Raw genomic sequence first — 5,433 nt, 5'->3', positions numbered from 1 at the left:
CTGCTTCAACAACCCCCCCTCCCAAAATCCACTATCTGCTTCAACAAAAACAAAAAAATCCACTATCTGCTTCAACAAAACCAAAAAAATCCACTATCTACTTCAACAAAACCAAAAAAAATCCACTATCTGCTTCAATAAAAATAAAAAAAAAGAAATTTTGTTGGATTTTAATCTGACAAATCAACACAAAGTAATATATTCTAGTATAGAGGAAGACAAATATTTTTAAACCAATAAAAATATTTATTGGTTTAAAAATAAACCAATAAATGAAATAATACATTTCAATTGTAAAATTGAAATAAGATTTCAATTTTATAATTGAAATCTTATTTTCAATTGTAAAATAAGGTTTTACAATTGAAATGTATTATTTAAGAAGTTAGAATTAATTATTCCATGTGACATTTAATTATTTAGTTGCATATTCATAATTCCACAGTGTATTTAATTAATTATTGATTTTATTTTATTTTACATAAAACCACTTTTTCCTTAAATTGCAGAAACATATTAGTAGTTTTTGTCAGCCTTGCACATATTGAAACTGAAATATTTACCTATTCTTGTTAAAGGAGCAGTATTATGTGTAGTGCCATTTTAAAGCTTAATCAAGAAACTCTGTTACCTTCAGCTATTTAAAAAATTATTTACACTATATGACTTAAAATAAGTTGTATTTCCTTATTTAACGCCTCTGTTGCTTTAAAAACTCATGCTATTTCCGAAGCTCCGCCTTCAGGAAGTCATCACAGCGCTTCTCTATTAACCTGTTAACGATTTTATCAGCGTTTCACTGATAAATAGTTCAGATAATGTTGCTGCTGGCGAGTCTGACGGAGGGAGAGTGGCTCTATTAGCTTGGAAACTGCAGCTCCGAGGAGGAGCTGCGCCTTGAAGGTGATGCTAGTAGGTGGTGCTGGGACGATAAATTGTCCCAGAAATTATTGCGATAAATAATTATATTATTTTGGGCCATTTTCAAGTGGTAATGGCTTGATAATGTAGGAACACATTCTCAAAGATCAATAAATGTTAAATTCCAACGAGAACGTAACAACTTAACACTGGAACTGGAAGACATTTTAAATATCGAAATAAACACAAATAAATAAAATGGGTAATGAAGTCAATGTCAACAAAACTATCCTTCTAAAAAAAGGACTATTTGAGACCAAAACACCAGACTGTAAACTTTTGTCATCCAGTTTTAGGTGGAAAGAGAAAAACAATAAATTGTGCAAATAGAATTTATTGCTTTTGCTTTAATTTATCATGTGATTAATTGCTTTATTATTTATTTGTGACAGGCTTAGTGCTTGGTCCAACCAGGCGTTCTGGACAGCTGAATAGTTCCCATGGGACACTAAAACATTTCTCAAACATGCATGAAAGAATCAAGGCAACACTCCAGGTATGTTTTTGAAGAGTGAGTAACATTATAACATGTTGTAAAGCTCAAAAACGTTGATTTTACATAAAACTGCTCCCTTTATTTTGTCTTAGACAGCACAGAAAATGTCTGTGAGCTTCAGTTTTTTGCGCTCAACACATTTTTGCTTGCATTTCTGTCTGGACTTTGACTGGACCAGTCAAACAAAATGTCCTTATCTGGGCTATTTAGTGTTGTTGTCCTACTGGAAAGTGGTTGTCTACTTGGTCTCAAGTCTTTCACAGCCTCTGACAGGTTTTTCTTCCAGGACTGCTTGTGTTTGGCTCCATCCATCTTCCTATTAACTCTGACCAACTTCCCCACCTTTGCTGAAGAAATGCACTTTCACAGCAAGATGTTTTGGTGGTTTAAGGTTTTCTTTCAATTAGCTTTTTTTTCTTGCCTGTTTTCCATAAATGCCAGACACAAAACAACTTAATCACAGTAAAGGAAGCATTTATTGGTACCAAATTGATGATTAATCTCCTCTCAAACACTGTTTTCATTTACCTTTACCTCACAGCTATTCTGTAAGATTGTGTGTCTGAATTTACTGTTTTAAGATGGCTATGGTTGAGGTGAGGCATCGATCATTTGTGGAAAAAATATCCCCAAATTTAATTCTCAAATTAAACATAAATTCATTTCTTAGCTTTTGACACATTTTTTTTTTTTTAATTAGTGATGCCAAAAACTGTGAAAGGTGCTGTGTAAATGATTCAGGATCTTTTAAAATTGAGTATTAGAGTTAATAAAATTCAGAGCAAAATTTAATGCAAATGTGGTATTTTTTAAACATGGGATGGCGCTATAATCCAGTTCATAAACTACCTTCAGTTCATCACATCTGAGATGGCTTACCAGCATGAAAACCTTCTGTAAGTGATCATTTTGTGTGACATAAGGCTGCTATGCTTTGATTTCTACATGAAGAGAAACTGTGTCAAACTGTTGGAGAACAACCAGTGCTTCTTTTTGTGAGAAGACAAACAAAATCAGATTGCTACGAAAAGCAAAAATGATAAAGAATAAAGAGAATATAACACCATAATCCCAGTTGGAAACTTGCGTTAAAGAACATTATGATTCTGTTGCTTCTTATAATAGTGAGCATTTTAATTCTTTTTCCCAGAAAATTTTGTAATATCACGTACATATCTTTTATTCACTCCATGGCATGCAGGGTACAGTAAATTATGATTTATAAGAGTATTGAGGTCCCAAACAGAAGATCTGACAGGGGAATCAGAACCCGGCCGGCACGTCTTACTGCATTCATTCCGATCTGAAACAGACGAGCTGCGGCGTTGTTTCTCCGAAGCCTTCGGGAAGAGCCGGTCACCACAGGTGGAGGCAGCTGCACGCGGGTGACTGGGGTTTGCCGCAAAAAAGAGGAGTTTGGCGCAGCTTAGATTGATTTATTGGTTGACAGAGTGACTATGAATTTAATGGGGACCACATTGCTGAAGCCCACTTGGCTACTTTACCACCGGAGGAATTCAGAAATTATGGAGGGATTTGTTTTAAGTTCAAAGACATAAATCGTGAAGGAGTATGTGCATGGTGAAACATTTTTGAACAACAACAGGTAAAATGTGAATATGTCTGGGAATTCAAAGAATGGCCGTATCCAACCAAATTGTGCTATTCAAGTAAGGAAAGTACCTACGCTGCATTTGTGGAAAGATTTCAGTAAATTTGCCCCCCAGTGAAATGTTTAATCAGTTCAACTCATTCAAAAGGTTTTTATTAGGTTTTTGATTTTGTTGTTAAAATTGAAAAAAGAATAAAATAAATAAAAAATAGCTCCCCAAAAACCACTTCAACACCCAGGAGGATTATAAAGCAGAGCAGCAGGTGGAACCTGCTATAATGTCAGGATTATTCAGAGCAGTCTGAGCTGCATTTTTACCAAATTTAGCTGGACATGGAATGGTTTTACAAACGTTTTATTATTGGAAGGAGTGAGAACAGCTCTAAAACACTTTCCCTACTCCAGCTGTACATGATGCACACCATTATCAGCACAGAGAAATATGTTTTGCAGAGTCTTAAAACAACTTTAAAGCCCCTGTTAAAACAAAAGCGCGGTTGCTCAATAGTGTTTTGCCTTCATAGCTCCCTTAAGTCTTCGTCGACACGTATCAGAAACTGTCCTCAGATATTTTGGTCCATGTTGACATAATAGCATCAAATAGTTGCTGCGGATTTTTCTGCTGCACTTCCGTCATGCTGGGGTTCCTGTTCCTCCCCATACTAAAGGTGTCCTGTTGGACTCAGATGTGGTGCCTGTAGAGGTCACTGGAGTTCAGTTTGAGATGAGCTTAATGACGTTTTCCTGCTGGCCTTCAGAAGATGGTTAGAAAGGGGAAGACATGGTTACTCTGACAGGTTACGCTTTTTAAAACAATTATCAACTGCTAATAAGGAGCAAAGTGAGTCGGGAACATTTCATCCAGAGCACCACCACCAACCTGAACCACTCAGACAAGGCAGGATGGATCCATGCCAGATCTGGATGCTGCAGCTGGAATCCAGACTTCTTGGACCAGATACAATTTTCAACCCTGTTATTGTTTGATTTTGGAGCCTGTTCAAATTGCACTTCCCTGTTCTTGACCGGCGGGAGCGACACCAAGGGGACCGCCGCTGCTGCAGCAGCCCAGCTGCCTCAAGGTTTCAATGTGTTGTGAGTTCAGAGATGATATGCAGCACACCTTGGTTGTACGGAGTCATAATTTAAGCTACTGTAGCCGTCCTATAATCCTGAACCAGTCTAACCATTATGCTCTGATGCATTCAAGGCATTTTAGGCCACACAACAATGGATATTTTCTCATTTTGTGTGAGAAAATCGTAGTAAATCAGAAGTTTCTGAAAAACTCAGACCAGTCCTGTCTGGTGTGAACTTCGGCATCTCGTCTTCACCGTGACTTTCCAAATAATGGAGTCGCTGCCGTGTTACTGGCTGGTTCACTCAAGAAGCACTTTAACCTGCCGAATAAAGTGGCCAGTGAATTGTGCTACTGTTGTTATGCAGTCATGTAAGCTTCTCATGGCAGAGCTTGAAGTTGTGATTTCTGAATTTTCTTCTTACGATTAGCTAAGAAATTGTGAACAAAAAACAACAAAAAAAAAACTATGATCTTATCCTGGCATTGTTCGCGGAATACAATTATGATTAATGTCGTTTTATTACTCAATCCCTGGACAAAATTACAATATGTCTAGAAGTCTGGATAGAAAATAAATCCCCCCCAATGCTAAAATTGAATATATTTCTTTGACATTGCTTTATTTATTCTAAAATAATTAGAAATTACAGTGTGATCTATGCCAGTCGCCTGTAACCTTATCCACTCACATTCTCACTCGTTTTGATTGTTTAGGCACCAGCCTGATTCCTTGGATTTTGTTTTTGAGTGCATAATTTGCTCTAAACCAAGGCTTTGAGAGGAGCAGCTGTAAAAACAGCTGACATGATTTCTCTGCTAATGTGCCAGAAAACATGGGATGCCATTCATCTGAGAGTCTAGAAAAACTAAAACACATGCACATTCTTCAACCAATATGGCTTTGCCCCCGACACCGGTCTCTCTCACACACACAGGGTGGATCCTCTGCAATTTAAACATCGCAAAGCAGCATTATCTGATTAGCTGTCACTGAAGTTTCTCCCACCATACTCCTATTATCTTTGGCTGAATCACAGACGTGCACGCTGGCGAAAGCTTTCCAAGAAATGCAGCCGGACGTGTGAGAAAATACTTTGGACGTTCTGTTTACAGTCTTCCACCTTATCTTGTCTGGGCTCCGTGTTGAGCGAGTGCAGTTTTGTGGCAGAAAGTGGCACTAAGGCATTTATAGTGTTTGCATTAGGTAGATTAATATCCAGGAATCAGCCTTTGTTGATGTTTCAATAATCTAATATAGATAAGAAAACGAGCTCTTCGATGCGTAACTTCTCTGGAGTTAGGAAACATGGCTGATGGTAGCAA

Source organism: Poecilia latipinna, unplaced genomic scaffold (genome assembly GCF_001443285.1).
Source record: "Poecilia latipinna isolate Pla-1442-1.1 unplaced genomic scaffold, P_latipinna-1.0 Scaffold889, whole genome shotgun sequence".
NCBI classification, from domain to species: Eukaryota; Metazoa; Chordata; class Actinopteri; order Cyprinodontiformes; family Poeciliidae; genus Poecilia; species Poecilia latipinna.
The sequence above is the reverse complement of the archived record's forward strand: the minus strand, read 5'-3'. Positions refer to the sequence as shown.